Source organism: Giraffa tippelskirchi, chromosome 1 (assembly GCF_054371585.1).
Source record: "Giraffa tippelskirchi isolate mGirTip1 chromosome 1, T2T-mGirTip1v1.2.pri, whole genome shotgun sequence".
Lineage (NCBI taxonomy): Eukaryota > Metazoa > Chordata > Mammalia > Artiodactyla > Giraffidae > Giraffa > Giraffa tippelskirchi.
The window spans coordinates 208,448,863-208,469,824 of NC_137275.1; the positions used below are offsets into that span (position 1 = coordinate 208,448,863).

General features: G+C 40.3%; 1 protein-coding gene across 6 annotated transcripts in view; it reads left to right on the forward strand.

The window, feature by feature from the left end:
• LOC145519852 (uncharacterized) overlaps positions 1-20,962 on the forward strand; it is a 669,571-nt gene that overhangs the window by 410,452 nt on the left and 238,157 nt on the right. For 2 of the 6 annotated variants that reach the window (XR_014063968.1, XM_081524738.1), the window contains one exon: positions 1,793-1,843. The gene's annotated coding sequence lies outside the window, so the exon portion shown is untranslated. Of the gene's footprint in view, positions 1-1,792; positions 1,844-14,027; positions 14,210-20,962 lie in introns of those variants that run through there. The other 4 variants (XR_014063972.1, XR_014063969.1, XR_014063970.1 and 1 more) reach the window with 3 other exon arrangements.

A 20,962-nucleotide genomic window follows, 5' to 3' on the forward strand; every position in this document is an offset into this window, starting at 1 on the left:
CTAAGAAAAACTATTAATGTATAAATAAATATTTGTTTTCATAAATTTAAGCATAAGAAACATTTAATAAAGATGTTAATTTGATTCTCTTACTATTTTCAGCCAAAGGTAAGAAAAAAAATGAAAATCTCTAAATAGTTTAATCATATAAAGACAGTTTCATAAAAACAAAATATTCCATGAATGCATTATGCCCTATTAGTGCTAAATTTCACCTAAGTTAGTAAATACGTTTCCCAAAGAAATTCAGCAATAATTTCTCAACTATGTAAATATTTGTCTAAGTCTAGAAAATTTCAGTAACAAAATTACTCCTCCAATGATTTGTTTTTTAAGGAAATAAAGATTTAATATTTACAACGTAATATTTTCCAAATTCGGAGAAGGCAATGGCACCCCACTCCAGTACTCTTGCCTGGAAAATCCCATGGACGGAGGAGCCTGGTAGGCTACAGTCCATGGGGTCGCTAAGAGTCGGACACGACTGAGCGACTTCACTTTCACTTTTCACTCTCATGCATTGGAGAAGGAAATGGAAACCCATTCCAGTATTCTTGCCTGGAGAATCCTAGGGACGGCGGAGCCTGGTGAGCTGCCATCTATGGGGTCGCACAGAGTCGGACACGACTGAAGCGACTTAGCATAGCATAGCATAGCATTTTCCAAATTGTGTTCCAAAAATCTCAGAGACTCCAGTCAATATATTATAACTATGTGTACAAAAAAGGATGAGTTGTGAGAAGCATATATGCAAATTCATATAACTGTTGTTGTTCAGTCACTCCCAGAGTTTGCACAAACTCATGTCCGTTGGGTCGGCAATGCCATCCAACCGTCTCATCCTTTGTCATCCTGTTCTCCTCCTGCCCCCAATCTTTCCCAGCATCAGGGTCTTTTCCAATGAGTTGGCTCTTCACATCAGGTGGCCAAAGTATTGGAGCTTCAGCTTCAGCCTCAGGCCTTCCAATGAATATTCAGGATTGATTTCCTTTAGGATTGACTGTCCAAGTGACTCTCAAGAGTCCTTTCCAATACCACAGTTCTAAAGCAATTTTAGTTTTTCATTACTTATATCAGTAATATTGACCATTACCCATATATTTATACTTGTTCTTTCATATATATTAATGCCTATGTTCTGGTTATTGATTTTTCATAATTGTTAAATCTTTCTTCCTTGTCTTGAATGAACTAGTTCCCAGTTAATCTCTTTTAGCCAATAACAAGCTCACGGATAAATTTACTTATAAATTTGTTCTGTTTTTTATTATTCTTATTTAGAAAATTAAGTAGTAATTTCCAAAGCAAAAATATTATGCTTAAAAATATACTTTGACAGCTTTTCCACATTTTGTTCATACTAATCTAATTACTTTAATGTCACTATTGTACCTTTATGCAATTGTTGGACCTGGATTAGAATTCTATGGAAATTTTTCCACCTTATGGAATTCCATTAGTATGAAAAGAATCCCTTGAAAAGAGTTGAAAAAGAATCAGTATGGTGAAGTCCCCAAGAAAGTGAGAGGGGACAGAGTATGGTGTACTATTTAGAGCATAAAGAGCAGAAAAAGTGAAAGGAATTGTGGATGGATTTGCATACAGGTACTTTTATATGTGTGAAAGTAGGACATTTGTCAGTTTTTGTCTAATGTCTTCTCTTTACTCTCTAAAGTAGAAAACATATTTTGCTACAGATAGTGATAGCAGAGTTGGTATGATGGATTTTAATTTGTTGTTGTGTCAGTTTAGCTAAGCTAGAAGTAATTTCTGAAAATTTCTTCCCTTTCAGGTTTTAAGGTTGGCTTTGAGAGATGTTTGTGTGGCATTTGGAAAGTGGAAGGTAAGTGGTTACCATTGTTCCCTGAAGGTTGGTGTTAGACATGAGACTTTATTGCGGCTTGTGTACATTGTAGTTCATTTGCTAGATTACCTTAGAGGGGCAACAGCCAGCCTACATAACTCCTTCAACTCCTACTGGATCTCCTATCTCATCCTTCAGTTTCTCCAAGTCTGGGAGAAGTATGTGTGCAACTCTGTGGTAAAGGTTATAATTTCCTGCAGATCACCGTGTCGTCATTGTTGGAGATGGTGAGAGACAGATATGGGTTCCATGTTTTTTGCTCATAATTTGCAGTTTGTCCTTGTTATTTCCTACTTCCTCTTCCTGTGCCACTTTGCTTCCAGTTATTGGCCTAGAGAAGTACAGTATCTCTGAGCCCTTACCAAACTCAGAAGCAAAAACCTTCTGTAGAATTTTACACCAGGTTCAACAATTGCATAGATATATATTGGAGAAGGCAATGGCACCCCACTCCAGTATTCTTGCCTGGAAAATCCCATGGACAGAGGAGCCTGGTAGGCTGCAGTCCATGGGGTCGCTCAGAGTCAGACACGACTGAGCAACTTCACTTTTGCTTTTCATTTTCATGCATTGGAGAAGGAAATGGCAGCCCACTCCAGTGTTCTTGCCTGGAGAATCCCAGGGACGGGGGCGCCTGATGGGCTGCTGTCTATGGGGTCGCTCAGAGTCGGACACGACTGAAGTGACTTAGCAGCAGCAGCATAACCACTATAAAGTGTGAAGTGACAGTCACTCAGTCATTCTAACTCTTTGTGATCCTGTGGACTGTAACCCGCCAGGCTTCTCTGTGCATGGAATTCTCCAGGCAAGAATACTGGAGTGGGTTGCCATTCCCTTCTCCAGGGTATCTTTCTAACCCAGGGATCAAACCTGGGTCTCCTGCATTGCAGATAGGTTCTTTACCATCTGAGCCACAGAGGAAGCCTATATAACAAGTCCCTTATTCTGTACTACTCATTACTCACTATATTACTCTTGAATCAAATCGTGTCTGTATAGTTGGCATGCTTTGATATTTCAAGGATGTTTTAGTTTTAACTCTTAGCAAAAAGTGAGAGAAAAGTAGTTCAAAATAGTTTGAAGAAGAAAAAAAATGACATGCCTAGATAACTTAACTATGGATTACCAAGTTCATATGACTTTAATCACATCTGGCTCAAAAGATTTTATCAGATCTTTCTCTCCATTTCTTTGTTTCAGTTTCCTCTTTGCATTGGCAACATTTTCATGCTGATTTTCTTGTTGAATGACAATTGGAATCTCTAGGTTTGTCTTTTCATTGCCAGTTTGAGTCATGAGTTCTTCCCTGAATCAGTCATTGACAGTGCTATAGAATGTATTGATTGGCTGAGCCTGGGTCATGTGTCCATCTCTGAAATTCTGAAGTGGATCAGGTCAGATTAAAAGCAATGATATATTTTGATTGTGAAAGGAAAGTAGTTTTCTAATGGAAAAAAATCAACGCAATTTTCTCAGAAAATGGCAGAACAGATGCTAGTTTGGCAAACTCAACAAAATTCACTAAAAGAAAATAGACAAGATTTGACATACCAGCTTGGAGGATGGGAGGTAAAACTTAATAGATATACAGAGAAGGATTTATAGACAACATTAAGGGCCCAGCTATAATTGGAATCTTTATAGTGATTTTGTCTTTCAGGACCTTGGTTGGCCACTTCTGTACATGACTACTTATAAAACCATAGCTTTGTCTGTTTGGAAAGTTGATGGCAGTTTCTAATATCTAATTAAACAATATCTAATAAATAATCTAGAATATATCTTCAAATGTTTATGATTTTCAATACTGTAATTGTTTTGTGAAGTTTCCCTTTCTCTCTTTTTAAAATCTAAGACAATTAGGTAACATATAGATATATTATGCCCTAGTGTATTGGGGAATATATTTCTGTTATGTTTGCTAGTTTATTTATATGACTTGTAGGGAATTCTTGTAACATAGTTTTCTACTCAAAACTTGATATAAATTTTTACATTGCATTCTGGCTTCTAATATTAAAGAGGATATATCTAAAACATATATTAATTTTTTTTTTAAGTTTTCACCCATTCTTTTTATTTTTTATTTTTTAAAATTTATTTATTTATCTATTTTTTTACTTTACAATATTGTTTTGGTTTTGCCATACATTGATATGAATCTGCCATGGGTGTACATGTGTTCCCCTTCCAGAACCCCTGTCCCACCTCCCTCCCCATCCCATCCCTCTGGGTCATCCCAGTGCACCAGCCCTGAGCACCCTGTCTCATGCTTCGAACCTGGACTGGTGATTCGTTTTCACATATGATAATTTACATGCTTCAATGCCATTCTCCCATATTAATTTTATATTACATTTCACATGTTTCTTTTACTGTAGTGTTTTTATGATTCCTTGTCTTTAAAATCCAATAATTTTTCCAAAGTAAATATTCTCTTGATGGCTTTTCATTTTGTGTATGTATCACAAATAATTTTGTATATAGACATTAATCTTCCTTCAGGGATTGTTTTTCCTTCAATTTTAAATAGTTTTTCAGATATATTTCCTTTTTCCTTGGATTATGCTGATTATTTAAATATACTATATATAAATTATACATTTTTTTCTTGATCACTTTTATCTCTGCTCCTTTTCTCTCTGGGACGTATTCTTTCAACTATGTTCCACATCAATTATTCTGTTTCTACCAGTTTCAATTTTGTATTATATTGCTTCTAATGTAGTTTTAGGGTCCATACTGATAGTCTCTGTTCTCTTAAATTCATTCCTTAGACATGCCAGGAACTTTTTCATCTCAATATATTTTATTGTCAGCATATTTTTATTTCTTATTTTACAGAACTTGTATTTTAATTTCTTGAAGAATACAAGTTTATGCTGCCTCAGATGTTCTGATAATAGTCTGCTTTCTGAAGTAAATCATCCAACACATGTTTTTAAAGCTAACTTTTGCTGGTTTGTCGAGAAAATATATAGATAGTTAATTGTTGGTGAGTCAGTAACTTGAGTCAACAAGTGAGATGTTTTCTATGCTATCATCAGCTGTTACCCAACAGATCTATTAGAGAAAAAGAAAGACTCCAGGTTGTAATCACTGGGCTCAAAAGAACTACCAGAAGGAAGCCAAAATAAAAAGGAATATAATATCATAAAAGCTGGGTTTTCTCACCTGTTAAAATAAAATAACAGGAGAAGAATGTGAGGGTAGGGTAAGAGAAAGAAGTGATCATTAATGGTGAGCCTGAAATTTTCTGTCTGGTAGGTGCTGGAAAAGGAGGTCTTGGTTCTCTTGTAAGGTTCTTGCTGCCTATGACAGAGGAGGGGTGATGAGAGAGTGTGTGTGTATTAGTTGCTCAGTCATGTCCAACTCATTGTGACCCCATGGACTGTAGCCCACCAGGCTCCTCTGTCCATGGGATTCTCCAGGCAAGAATACTGGAGTGGGTAGCTGTTTCCTTCTCTAGGCAATCTTCCCGATCCAGGGATCAAACCCAGGTCTCCTGCATTGCAGGCAGATTCTTTATCAGCTGAGTCACCAGGGAGAGAGAACATAATAGAACTAGGCTAGAGGCTCATATGCAGTGTATTCTAGATAACATTTTTCCACTTTAAATATAAGGTTGTGAAATATTATACAGTCTAGGTTTATTTCATTTATTTTGTGCAACTGTGTTTATTTAAATAGTTATCCATGTTTAAGTGAAAGCAAACCTAAACAGTCCTAGTATTTCCCTATTTCAAAAAAAAATAGTGAAGGTGAATTCTTTTTATGCCCTTTCTCTATGATTTATCTAAGAGAATTTATTTAAGATACAAATTTTATATTATATGTTCAGTCATACAGCGATCTGAAAAAAAGTTGAGTAGTTTTGGCCCAAAAAATGTGTATTTAGTTATATTTGATTTGTTTGGTGCTTTTTGTGATTATTTTGATTTTGTGGGGATTGGTAAACTTTCCCTAGTGGATGAGGGCTCTTCAGTTTCTGGGTTGCTTATTTGCATCAAAATTGAAGGAAACATTGTTGAGGAATTAGATTACAAAAAGACCGAGGTTAATGATTCTGCATGTATTGTCACCTTTTCCATTTCATCTGCTTTTTCTGGTGCTGCCCTTTACTACAATAGTGGCTCTTTGTAGGTAGGATTTTTCCATCTTTTCTATGGTCCAACTTGATATCCCTTCTGCTTCTATAGAAAGATCTGTCTCATATTACAATAATCTCACATCACTGTTAAGAACCTGGAGCAGAGAAAGGAATAACCACACACATCTTGGATCACAGCCAAGACACTAGGGTCTTCATTCCTCCAAATGTCTATTTTGTAAAGTAAATCATCCAAAATGTGCTTTTAAAGCTAAATTTTGCATGTATATCAGGATAATATGTAGATTACTAACTTTTGTCAGGTCAATAACTTGAGTCAACAGATGAAATGTTCTGTGTTTTTTCATCAACCATTACCCAACAAATTAGTGAGACATTTTAGGGTATTTTAGGGGTTTGCTGAAAGATCTTTCTATAATTTCTGGCAACATCACACTGCTTTCTACAAAGGGGAATTGTGCATTATCTCCTAGAGCCTGCCTTTGATTTGGCTGAGTCTAAATTATCTGAAGCTTGTGGTTTGCACCATTCCATAATTTCAGCTCTGGTGAAGGTTTGTATTTTTTCTTGTATTTCTTTTTAGTTGTTTTGATCAGTTTCTTCTATGTCATCTATTACACTGTGATCTTTCTCAGAATTTTCCTGAATGTTTCTTTCATAGTTTAAATATTTATATAGCCAACCAAGATGACTCTGGGAAAACAAGCAGGCCTAGAGGAAAGAGATTGGCAAGCTGCCTTAGCAGTAGCATCTATAGTAGCAGCCAGTTGGAGCTTACAATGCTCTCACAGAGAACACATCAACGCAAACTTCACAAAGGTGAGAACACAGTGGCTCCCTCAGCCTGGGCCTCTGGCAGTTCTCTGAATCACACGTTACTTTAGCATCCTGATATTAATAAATAACTATAACCCAGAATGTACTATTTGACCTGAAAAAGTATACTTACCAAATCATCACATAGAAAAGCTTTAAGTGCAAGAGACATACCTCTGCCCAGGAAAAATCAAGCTTGCAGATGTGTAATCAACCTTGAGTGAAGTCATTTTAAACCTGCAGGGGCAACTCAGAGCAATAAACTGAGTTCTCAGTCATTTACCATCCTGCTATAATCACCTTTGCAGTGATCTATGAAATAATAAATCAAGAGAACTGGCTAAGGCAACCACTACTGGGGTAAGACAAGATTAATACAGAGCTTCACAAGTAAGTGGACTCATTCATGGGATGAAGACAACTCTCTTTCCATACCTGAGAACATTGGACATGTAAGAAATAAGAGAGCTACACAAACCTTGGCATAGAGCGACTAGGTGACATTACAAAAACAAAACAAAACTTTTTTTTTTTTTTTTAAGTCAGATAAGCATATGCAATCTCTGTTTACTTTCTAAGGGAATATATTTGTTTGTTTTTAACCTAAGAAGCTTGACAAAAAAGTGTCAAAGTAAAACTTTTAAACTTAAGCTTAAATAGTTCAAATTCTTATACTAGAGAAAATTTTAGCTTTTGCTGAAAATTAGATTTTATGCAGCTCTTTATAAAAGTCCTATGCATATATTCAGGCTATTGAACATTTTTCTATGAAATTAGTTACTGCAATGCTGCTGCTGCTACTGCTAAGTCGCTTTAGTCGTGTCTGACTCTATGCGACCACATAGACTGCAGCCAACCAGGCTCCTCCATCCCTGGGATTCTCCAGGCAAGAATACTGGAGTGGGCTGCCATTTCCTTCTCCAACGCATGCATGCATGCCAAGTCGCTTCAGTCGTGTCTGACTCTATGCGACCCTATGGACAGCAGTCCACCAGGCTCCTCTTGTCCACAGGATTCTTTAGGCAAGAATACTGGAGTGGGTTGCCTTTTCCTTCTCCCAGTTACCGCAATAGGCTTTACCATATAGGGAGATAGATTTAAAATTAATCTTTGTTTTCCTGAGTAAATTGTAAAATTAGACTGTGATTGTTGAACCATTTTAGTATATTCCGTTAAATCTAGGGAGTAATTTTCTTAATTTATTCATCAAAGCTGAGAAATATCTACTGAGTATCTACACTAACAACTCTGTTAAGAGCTTCAGATAGAAAGTGGAATAAGAAATTGTTACAGTAGATGGAGATAACTGCCATAAGCTAATAATTACAAGAAAATGGCATGGCTGGCTACACTGGTCTTTTTAAGAGAGGCCTTATAGAGATAACAACAGACTGGTTCCAAATAGAAAAAAGAGTACATCAAGGATGTATATTGTCACCCTGCTTATTTAACTTATATGCAGAGTACATCATGAGAAACGCTGGGCTGGAAGAAACACAAGCTGGAATCAAGATTGCCGGGAGAAATATCAATAACCTCTGATATGCGGATGTCACCACCCTTATGGCAGAAAGTGAAGAAGAACTAAAGAGCCTCTTGATGAAAGTGAAAGAGGAGAGTGAAAAAGTTGGCTTAAAGCTCAACATTCAGAAAACTAAGATCATGGCATCTGGTCCCATCACTTCATGGGAAATAGATGAGGAAACAGTGGAAACAGTGTCAGACTTTATTTTTTTGGGCTCCAAAATCACTGCTGATGGTGATTGCAGCCATGAAATTAAAAGACACTTACTCCTTGGAAGGAAGGTTATGGCCAACCTAGATAGCATATTTAAAAGCAGAGACATTACTTTGCCAACAAAAGTCCGTCTAGTCAATGCTATGGTTTTTCCAGTGGTCATGTATGGATGTGAGAGTTGGACGGTGAAGAAAGCTGAGCGCCGCAGAATTGATGCTTTTGAACTGTGGTGTTGGAGAAGACTCTTGAGAGTCCCTTGGACTGCAAGGAGATCCAATCAATCCATCCTAAAAGAGATCAATCTTGGGTGTTCATTGGAAGGACTGATGTTGAAGCTGAAACTCCAATACTTTGGCCACCTCATGCAAAGATTTGACTCATTGGAAAAGACCCTAATGCTGGGTAGGATTGGGGGCAGGAGGAGAAGGGGATGACAGAGGATGAGATGGTTGGATGGCATCACCGACTCGATGGACATGGTTTTGGGTAGACTCCGGGAGTTGGTGATGGACAGAGAGGCCTGGCGTGCTGCAATTCATGGAGTCACAAAGAGTCGGACACGACTGAGCGACTGAACTGAACTGAACTATAGAGATAACATATGGGCTGAGAATATCACTCATTACTAGAGAAATGCCAATCAAAACCACAATGAAGTAGTACCACATCCGCCAGAATGGCCATCATCAAAAATGCTACAAACAGTAAATGCTAGAGAGTGTGTGGAGGAAAGGGGACCCTCTTACACTGTTGGTGGGAATGCAAACTGCTACAGCCACTATGGAGAACAGTGTGGAGATTCCTTGAAAAATTGGGAGTAGAATTGCCATATGACCCAACAATCCCACTGCTGAGCCTATACCCCAAGGAAACCAGAACTGAAAGAGACACATGTATCCCAGTGTTCATTGTAGCACTATTTACAATAGCTAGGACATGGAAGCAACTAGATGTCCATCAGCAGATGAGTGGATAAGGAGTTTGTGGTATATATACACAATCAGCTATTAAAAGGAACACATTTGAGACAGTTCTAGTGAGGTGGATGACCCTACAGCCTATTATACAGAGTGAAATAAGTCAGAAAGAGAAAAGACAAATACTGTATATTAATGCATATATAGGGAATTTAGAAAAATGACACCAATGATCCTACATGCAGGGCAGCAAAAGAGATACAGACATAAAGAACAAAATTTTGGACTTAGTAGGAGAAGGAGAGAGTGGGGTGACTTGGGAGAATAATACTGAAACATATACATTATCATATGTTATATAGATGAATGGTGTGAGTTCAATGCATGAAGCAGGGTACCCAAAGCTGGTGCTCTGGGACAGCCCAAAGGGACAGGGAAAGGAGGAAGGTAGGAGGGTAGTTCATGACTAGGAGGACACATGTATACCTATGGCTGATTCATGTTGATGTATGGAAAAACCATCACAATATTGTAATTATCCTCCAGTTAAAATAATTAATTAAAAAAAAAAAGATAATCTGTAGTTCATGGGCAGAAAGTCATTTCAGGATTACAGCCAGAAAGAATAGAAGGCACAAAGGAATAGGTATGTAATAGATTATGATGAGCTCAGGGAACACTGAATTCTTCAGTGATACTGAAATGTAGAATACATGAGAAGAAGTGCAATGAAATTAAAATGAAAAGAGATCTAATGCATAATAATGGGCAACTCTGTGCATCATACTAGGAAGTGTTAATTTCAACTGACAGGAAAATGTTGAAAATTGAATGTTTTTATGCAGAAGACTGACATGAGCAGATCTTCAATTTATAGTAATGTAAAAGGACAATGAAATAGAGGGAGATTAAATTTAGGGAGAAAAAATTAATGTAAGTTAAACCTCTAAACACATTAAAAATTTTATCACTGGAGTCATATTTTTTTAAAAATTTCATTTAGTTTTCCAAATTCAGAAAAGATTATCCCATCTTTCAATTTAATTAAATAATTTTCAAAGTGAGTTAGTCATTATATACCCAGAAACAACTCTGAAATAAACGTATCAACAGAGTATTTTAGAACGTTTCACCATTTTAACTTGATAACCCTAATTGTTGTTTCCTATTTATATCAAGAATATTTTTTGACATTGATGAGTAGGTGTTTTGCTATGTGTTTGGTTGCCAGATCAGAGGCGGGAGAGGGGTTGGGTGGTGGCGGGGTGGGGGACTGTGGGGGTGGGGATGGTTGGGCTGGTAGGACTCTTTTTGTGAAATTAAACTACAGAGAGTTTCCTACTTTTGAGTTTGTTTTGAGTTGTTTGGTGAAACTTGAAAGCATATAAATGGTTAATTTGTTTTAAAGATAAAGATAATCATTTTATCAGATGTATGCCAAGAAAACAAATCCCTTAGAAATAGTGCATTTGCATGTTTGCTACCCTTACCCCTTCTGTTAATAATTTTCCACTAAGTCTGTTATATTTTCATGTTTTTCCCAAGTAGTTTTTCAAACTGTAAGAAATAATACATAATGCATAATCATTAAAACAATGCAAAAAAAAAAAGATACACAAATTAAAAAAAAAGGTCTTATACTACCAACCTTCAACTTCACCCCTCTGAATATTAATGTCAACAGTTGATATCTACCCAGTGTTTGAGATATTTTCCAATTTGCTCAGGAATGTTAGCTGAAATGTTTAAGCTGTAAACAACTGATGGAAATAACCTCTTAAAAAAAAAAAGAGGAAAAAGAAAGCAAGAGAAAAATAAAAATCACAGAATGGTTCTGATCTTATAATCTGATCTTCACTTCATATAGACAGATAATGTCAACTGAAAAAACACACACAACCTAAAAGTTAAGAGTTGCATTTTATTTGGCAGAAATTTTTAGAACTTAAACCCAGGAGGCAAATCTCAAGTAACCCTGAGAGAATTGCTCAGAAGAGGCAAGGTGATAGAGAGAGTGGGGTGGGGGTGGGGGACAGGTTACAGAAAAGTTTTTGCATCAAAGGGCAGATAGTCTGAATATCAAAAGTTTGTTTGTAAATTAAAGAAAGCCAGACATCCCAAGTTAAGGAATTTAGGACTTCCCTATGTATGAGAAGATGCAATAGTCTGGGCTCACTGAAATCATTCCTTTGATATGCACCGTTGTTATCCAGGACCAGTTTCCTGTGTTTTTCACATTCTGAGCTTCCTCAGGGTTCACTGTAGTTTGATGACTATTAGATGGTAGGTATTCTTTCCTTCCCGAGTTCCCTCAGGGCTCACCAGCTCACCTTCTGAGGTGGCTGCAATTGCTGATGACTGTGACATCTTTTATCTACTGATACGACAGGAAACATTCCATTTCTCACTAGGAAGGGTTCAAAGGAAAGTATTCTTCTGTGCAGTGAGTCACCTTTGATCAAGAGTGCTGTATTGTTTCCACTCACTTCCCCTTGTGACTGAGCAGAGAGCTGCTTCTCTACCCTTCAAGCCAAGTGGAGAGGGCTGTCGGAGAGACTGGGAGTATCTTTGAGAAGAGGGTTTTGGTCCAGCTCTCCCACTGACTGCCTGATAAACTATAGAAACATTTAGGCCCTCATCATTATACCAGAGAGAACTCAGTGAAAGCCCTTGGATGAGCAAGGTATATATCTCCTAGAATTTAGAAATTGCAAGCCCTTGAACGTTAAGAAATTGCCTCTGTCCTTCTTGGGGAAGTCTTTCTGGCAAGCTTGACTGGAACAGCTACATGATGACAGGACAAGGAACGAGGGTGAGAATGGAAGCAGCTTGACTCCACCATTTGGAAGTTTATGTGGGCAAGGTAGTCTCAGAGAAACAGCCTGCCTTGAGCTATTTCTACTGTTGTTAGGGAAAGTGAAATTCACTCAGTTGTGTCTGACTCTTTGCAACTCTGTGGACCCCCTTGGCAGCTTAAATCCATGGAATTCTCCAGGCCAGAATACTGGAGTGGGTAGCTTTTTCCTTCTTCAGGGGGTCTCACCAACCCGGGTCTCCCGCATTGCAGGCAGATTCTTTACCAGTTGAGCCACAAGGGAACCCGTACTGTTGTTAAAGTAAACCTAAAAGAGACTAAGCTCGAGAATCCCGCATGCAGATAAAACCATTTAAGTCACATAAGCAAAATTAAATCTAGCTTATTTCATGAACATAAGTGAAACAACTTGGGTTATTTCTTGTGATGCCTTTGATAATCATAAAAGGAACGTAAGTCATTTTCCCAAAATAGTATAATCAGTTTTAACTAATCGCCTGTGGTCTGGAAACCCCCACTGTAATAACCACTCATTGTAAAGGTTAAACAATGCATTCTTTTTCACTTTATAAGCCATTTTATAACACCGTGCCTCTAAGCTTCACGTAGATTGTGGATTTGAAGACTCCTGGTTTGCAAACTGTTCTTTTGTATGCAGTAAACTCTTACTAGATACTATTTTACTGATCTGGTTTTGATCTCGAGTGGACTCGCTGAGCAATGGCTTGAAGTGGGGCTTGGGTTTCCAGCCAGAGATAAAGGCCAGGTCACAGCAGTGAAAGCACTAAATCCCAGCCATTGGACCAGTGGTCTGTGACAAGGGCCCTGGCCCTTCAACTTTGCAGAAAAGAATTCCCATAAAGATGGAAAGTAGTGAAATCAGTATTTATTAGAAGAAAAAAGAGTACAATACGTGTGGCTAGACATAGGAACAGACTCAGAGGGAGAGTCCCTGAGACGCGCTATCTTGGCAGTTTAAATCATTTATATGGGGCATTTCTTCTGGTTTTCCTTTGACCAATCATTTTGATTTGCCCGGTTCATGGTCTATATTTGATATATCTCAGGACTCTCCCATGTGCGTGCATGCATCTCTTGGCCAAGGTAATTCTACCAGAAAGGCATATAAGGAGGACATCTCTTGGCCTCACTCTTCTTTGACCTCCAAGGAGCCTTTCTGTATATATGTGGTTAGGGAGGTCTCCTGACTTCGAGAATGAGAAATATGTGGTCTGGGCAGGGCACAGCCTCCTCCCTTAATTGTTCAGCTATTCTCCTCTTGGAGTTTCAACCCACACAGAATGAGCCTCCAGTCACTTTACCCTAGGGTAGAGGAAGCCCATCTACCTCCTGACACAGTTTTAATTACTATTTTTGGATTTTTGACCAAAGTGTTTGATAGGGCCCACATGGGGTCTAATTGTTAAGATGGCTCATTATGTTGACCTCACAAACAAGGAATAAAATCACAGTGATCCTTGAGACTGACCAAATTGCCCAAATGACATTCTGTTTTCTCACTGGCACCTACCATCTCAAAGCTGCGAGACCACCGTATTCCAAGCCTCTGGCTACATGACCATAGGACTCAACTACAGGCTAAAACTTAACCATTCCTTCAGAGAATTAAAGACCTCGTCAGAAAGGGAGGACACTGGATCTCCTTAAGGGCCAGTCACCCTCTCTTTTCCCGCTAATAAATTTCCCTTTTCTTGCCTGACTGCCTGGCTCGCTCTCTTTTTCTCTGCCTCGCCTTACATTCTGGGGCTGGAACCTGGGAGGGAAGATCCATGGCAACTGGGTGGGCTCCTCTCCCAAGCCCACCTCTGGTGGCCCCTCCCTTGGACCTTGCCAAGAAACTGAGACGCGCTCCGGTACAGGACTCTCCGCATGTCTTGTTGGACTGACATCCACACACCGGCCCACATTTCTTCCACCGTTTACAAGGGTGAGTGAAATACCTTTCTCTCGGATCCTCTCTCTCTTGCTTGTTTCCATGTCCTAGCACTGGGCGGGAGGATTCCCACGGCTCTTGGGCCCTCAGCCTTGTGCACCGTCTGACTTTGAAATAGGGGACGTCCATTTCAAAGCAGACTATTATTACTCTCTGAGAAAGTCCTGAGAACAGGGATGCCTTTTCTCTCGGACCGTTCTCCTCACTTTCTCTTGCCCTTGTCTAACCTCCCTATTTGGCCACAGTGGGAAATTCTCAATCCCAGCCCTCAAAATCCACTCCTCTAGGATGCCTTCTCTGCAACCTAAAAGCCTTGGGCTTCCAAGGGGAGATAAGACCAAAAAGACTTATTTACTATTCTAACACTGTCTGGCCTCAATACAGATTTGATAATAGGTCCCAATGGCCAGAAAACACAATTCTTGATTATATACTCTACGGGACCTCAATAACTCCTGCCACTACAAAGGCAAATAGTTAGAAATCCCTCATGTTCAGGCTTTCTTTGCTCTTTGCTCTCAACACTCCCTCTGTGAATACTGCTCTATTTCTCAAATACGCTTGCCCCACTCTGAGCCCCATCCTCCTAATACAATGTCTCCCGATCCCTGTTCAGACTTTTCTTCTTCTTTCGACTCCTCTGACCACAGCCCACCCCCTATAGCTCCCAATCCCATTGCTGCCCCTCCAGATCCAGTTTCACAACCTCCACCTTATGCCCCTTCCACCCTCCCTCCTTCTCAAGCCACCACCAGCACCACCACTGCTCCCAAACACCCTCCACTGCCTGTGCTAGAGGCAAAATCTGAGATCTCAGCCCCACCTTCTACCCTGAGAGTCCCAAGGCTTTACCCCAACCTCCCTAGATCCCCTCTCTATACCTGGTCCCGAACAACTTTAAAACAGGAAACTTCACAGCAGGACCCGGCTCCTTTCCCTGTTTCACTCCTCACTTTATGGGAAGTAGCTGGGGCAGAAAGCATTGTTTGGTTCATGTCCCATTCTCCCTTACCCATCTATCTCAGACTGAAAAATGTCTTGGCTCCTTCTCCTCAGACCCTGATAATTATCTAAAAGAATTCAAGTATCTTATCCTGTCTTTACCTGGTGTGATATTTATAGCATACTTTCCTCCACTCTTCTCCCAGAAGACAAGGAACGAGTATGTCAAACCTCTCAGGTGCATGCTGATGAGATACACAGGACAGAGGACACTAAGCCCTTAGGGGCAATGCTGTCCCCCGAGATGATCCCAACTGGGATTATCAGGCAGGGAGACCTGGGAGAGCAGCCCATAATCATATGGTTGTTTGACTCATTGTGGGCCTTCAAAAGACAGGGCATAAAGCTGTCAACTTTGATAAGCTCCGGGAAATAACTCAAAGGCTAGATGAAAACCCAGCACAATTTCTAGCCAGGTTAACGGAAGTCCTACAAAAATATACAAAATTAGACCCCACTTCAGCAGAGGGCACCATTGTCCCTAATACCCATTTTATCTCCCAGTCAACCCCAGATATCCAAAAGAAACTAAAAATGGGAAAAGAAGGCCCTCAAACCCCTCAACGAGACCTTTTAAATTTAACCTTTAAGATTTTCAATAACTGGGAAAAACAGTCAAAGCTAGAGAAGGCCCAATGAGATCAGCCCAAATACCACCTTTTAGCCACTGCCCTACAGGGCTCCAAGCCTCCATCAACCAATAAAGAAAGGAAGCCATCTGGGCCCTGCTTCAAATGTGGCAAAGAACGCCTGCTATGCCTAAAGCCAAGGCCCCCTCCAGGTCCATGTCCCAACTGTTACATAAAGGGACATTGGAAGGTCGACTGCCCAAATCCCTCTAGGGATCCAGACATCCCCTCCTGGTCCCGAGCAGGAGTCTTCTGACCCAGCTCTGCCCAGCCTCCTCAGACTCGCCGCTGAAGGTTGAAGGTGCCCAGGGACCCAGGCCCCCAGGCCCCCATTCTCATCACCTCTACGGAGCCCAGGGTAACTCTTACAGTGGCAGGTGAGCTGATCTCCTTTCTTGTTGACATGGGGGCCATACCTGACTACTCCAGAAAAATCAAGGTCTTTCAGGTCTCTGTTATGGGGGTTGATGATTTAGTGTCTACACCACAAATAGCCAAGCCTCTACCTTACACACTTCAAGATACCCCATTTTCCCATTGTTTTCTTATACTCCCAAAATGCCCCGTTCCTATTCTTGGGAGAGACCTTCTCTCAAAATTCAAAGCCTCTATTACTATCCTGAGCCCACACTCTGAACTAGCCTGGCTACTGCTCCTCAATACAACCTCCTCTTCCCTCGCCCCATTGTGCTCTGCATCCATAAACCCCATAGTTTGGGATACAGATAACCCATCTGTTGCCTCTCACCATGCTCCAATTCATATCCATCTCAAAGACCTCTCTAAATTCCCCAATTAACCATCATATCCCACCTCCCAAAAGTATCAACAAGGGTTAAAACCATCGTCACTAAACTCCTATGTCAGAGCCTCTTGAGCCCAACTCACTGTCCCTATAACACACCTATCCTACTTGTCAAAAAGCCAATGGCTCCTATCACCTGGTCCAGGACCTGAGACTTATCAACGGACCTGTTATCCCCGACACCCAGTAGTTCCAAATCCCTATACTCTTCTCTCTCATTCCCTCTTCCACTACCCAATTCACTTTTCTAGACCTCAAAGATGCCTTCTTTACTATCCCTTTAAACCCAGACTCTCAAGACCCCTTTGCCTTTACCTGGACTGATCTAGACAATCATCACTCCCAACAGCTGACATGGACAGTCCTCCCACAAGACTTTTGTGATAGCCCTCATTTCTTTGGCCAAGCTCTAGCATCAGACCTAACCTCTCTTGACCTTACTCCAAGTACTGTTCTCCAATATGTGGATGATCTCCTCCTTTGTAGTCCTTCACTTACACACTCTCAACAATACACTATGCTGCTGCTAAGTCGTTTCAGTCATGTCCGACTCTGTGCAACCCCATAGATGGCAGCCCACCAGGCTCCGCCATCCCTGGGATTCTCCAGGCAAGAGTACTGGAGTGGGTTGCCATTGCCTTCTATACACTATAAAACTCCTCAATTTTCTAGCTGATCAAGGCTATCGAGTATCTCCCACCATGGTTCAGGTCTCTCTTCCTAGAGTCACCTATCTCAGAGTCCTTTTAACACCAATAAAAAGATATATTACTACCGATAGAAAGTCCCTTATATCAACCCTACCACTCCCTACATCAAAAACAGAGATCCTGTCCTTCTAGGGTTAGCTGGATATCTATGCCTCTGGTTTCCTAATTTTGCCTTCTTGGCACAACCCCTATATCAAGCCATCTGAGGAGATCTTGCAGAACCCCTAGAGCTAAAATCAAGTATCCATTCAGCCTTTAACACCCTTAAGCAAGCCATTCTCTCAGCCCCAACTCTAATACTTCCTGACCTTTCTCACCCCTTTATACTCTACACTACTGAGAGACACAAAATTGCCCTAGGAGTTTTGGGACAAAATCAGGGCCCCTCCTTCACCCCTGTTGCTTATTTATCAAAGCAATTAGATACTACAATTCAAGGATGGCCAGCCTGCCTACATGCTCTGGCAGCAGCTGCACTCCCCCCTCAGGAAAGTCAATAACTTACTTTTGGAGCACCCACTGTCTTTCGTTCACCACATGACTTTAAGGACTTACTTCCTCACAAATCCATGACCCTTCTATCTCCTTCCCACATCCAACTAATTCATGTCACCCTTCTTGAATCTCCCGAGTTCTCCTTTGAACGCTGTCCTACTCTCAACCCTGCCAACCTTATCCTTAATTCTTCTGAGCCCCCCATCCATACTTGCAAAGAGGCATTAGAAGACCTGATGCCCCATTTCTCCAACATTTCCTCAACCTCTTTAAATAACCCTGATTTTACATGGTATATTGATGGCAGCTCCTCTGTGACATCAGAAGGAAAAAAAGTAACTGGATGTGCAATTGTCTCTGAAACTGAAATTATGGAATCCCAACCTCTCCCCTCGGGAACCTCTTCCCAAAAGGCAGAATTTATTGCACTAACTAGACCATTTACCCTCATAGCTAACAAGAGAGCAAATATATACACTGATTCTAGATATACTTTCCACATCATACACTGACCTGCTGCCATCTGGAAGGAACGAGGTCTCCTATCTACTAAAGGCTCTCTCATAACTAACACCTCACTTATACTCCAACTTTTAAAAGCAGTTAACATGCCAACTGAGGTAGGCATCATACACTGCCGAGGTCACCAAATGGCCTCAGACCACATGTCATGGGGGCAATGATGCCACAGGCAGAGAAGCAAAACAAGCCTCACTCCAATCACCAGCTCGACAACTTATAGTAATCCCCAACATTAAGTCCCTTTACCTCCCTGAAGAAGAAACACAATTATTACAAGAGGGAGCACAACCACAAGGAGACTACTTACAAAAACAGGACAGCTATGTCCTTCCACAATCTCAGGCCACACAGATTCTAACATTCGTTCATCAGGCCCTACACATAGGCACTAAACCTCTTTATCATCTCTTAAGACCTCTTATCACCTATCCTAACCTTCTTTCAATGATCCAACAGATGTTTGCAATTTGATCTCTGGTTCCTCTGCCTTTTCTAAATAAAGCTTGAAAATCTGGAAGTTCACGGTTCATTTACTGTTGAAGCCTGGCTTGCAGAATTTTGAGTATTACTTTGCTGGTGTGTGAGATGAGTGCAATTGTGTGGGAGACTGAGAATTCTTTGGCATTGCCTTCCTTTGGGATTGGAATAAAAACTGACGTTTTCCAGACCTGTGGCCACTGTTGAGTTTTGCAAATTTCCTGGCATATTGAGTGCAGTACTGTAACAGCATCAGCTTTTAGGATTTGAAATGACTAGCTGAAATTCCATTATGTCCACTAGCTTTGTTCATAGTGATGCTTTCTAAGGCCCACTTGACTTTGTATTCCAGAATGTCTGGCTCTAGGTGAGTGATCACACCATCGTGGTTATCTGTGTCATGAAGATCTTTTTTTGTATAGGTCTTCTGTGTATTCTTGCCACCTTTTATTAATACCTAATGCTTCTGTTAGGTCCATATAATTTCTATTCTTTATTCTGCCCATTTTTGCATGAAATGTTCCCTTGGTATCTCTAATTTTCTTGAAGTGATCTCTAGTCTTTCCCATTCTATTGCTTTCCTTTCTTTGCATTGATAGCTGAGGAAGGCTTTCTTATCTCTCCTTGCTATTCTTTGGAACTCTTCATTCAAACGGGTATATCTTTCCTTTTCTCCTTTGGCTTTTGTGTCTTTTCTTTTCTCACCTATTTGTAAGGCTTCCTGAAACAACCATTTTGCCTTTTTGCATTTCTTTTTCTTGGGGATGGTCTTGATCCTTGCCTCCTGTACAATGTCACGAAGCTCCATCCATAGTTTTTCAGGTACTCTATCAAAACTAATCCCTTGAATCTATTTGCACTTCCAATGTATAATCTGAAGGATTTGATTTAGGTCATACCCAAATGGTCTAGTGGTTTTTCCTACTTTCTTCAATTTAAGTCTGAATTTGGCAATCAGGAGTTCATGATCTGAGCCACAAGTTAGCTCCTGGTCTTGTTTTTGCAAACTGTATGGAGCTTCTCCATCTTTGGCTGCAAAGAATATAATCAGTCTGATTTCAGTATTGACCATCTGGTGATGCCCATGTGTAGAGTCTTCCCTTGTGTTGTTGGAAGAGGGTGTTTGCTATGACCAGTGCATTCTCTTGGCAAAACTCTGTTAGCCTTTGACCTGCTTCTTTTTGTACTCCAAGGCCAAATTTGCCTGTTACTCCAGATATCTCTTGACTTCCTACTTTTGCATTCCAGTCTCCTATAATGAAAAGGACATCTTTTTTGGGTGTTAGTTCTCCTAAGACCTCCTGAGAAATCTGTATGCAGGTCAAGAAACAACAGCTAGAACTGTACATGAAACAACAGACAGGAACCAAATTGGGAAGGAGGATGTCAAGGCTGTATATAGTCATCCTGCTTATATAACTTATATGCAGAGTACATCACGTGAAATGCCTGGCTGGATGAAGCACAACCTGGAATCAAGATTGCTGGGAGAAATATCAATAACCTCAGATATGCAGCTGACCACTCTTATGGCAGAAAGGGAAGTAGAACTAAAGAGCCTCTTAATGAAAGTGAAAGAGGAGAGTGAAAAAGTTGGCTTAAAACTCAACATTCAGAAAACAATGATCATGGCATCCAGTCCCATCACTTGATGGCAAATAGATGGGGAAACAATGGAAACAGTGAGAGACTTTATTTTGGGGGGCCCCAAAATCATTGCAGATGGTGACTGCAGCCATGAAATTAAAAGATGCTTGCTCCTTGGAAGAAAAGCTATGACCAACCTAAATAGCATATTAAAAAGCAGAGACATTACTTTGCCAACAAAAGTCCGTCTAGTCAAAGCTCTGATTTTTCCAGTAGTCATGTATGGATGTGAGAGTTTGACTATACAGAAAGCTGAGTGCTGAAGTATTGATGTCTTTGATCTGTGGTGTTGGAGAAGACTCTTGAGAGTCCCTTGGACTGAAAGGAGATCCAACCAGTCCATCCTATAGGAAATCAGTCCTGAATATTCATTGGAAGGACCGATGCTGAAGCTGAAGCTCCAATACTTTGGCCACCTGATGCGAAGAACTGACTCATTTGGTAAAGACCCTGATGCTGG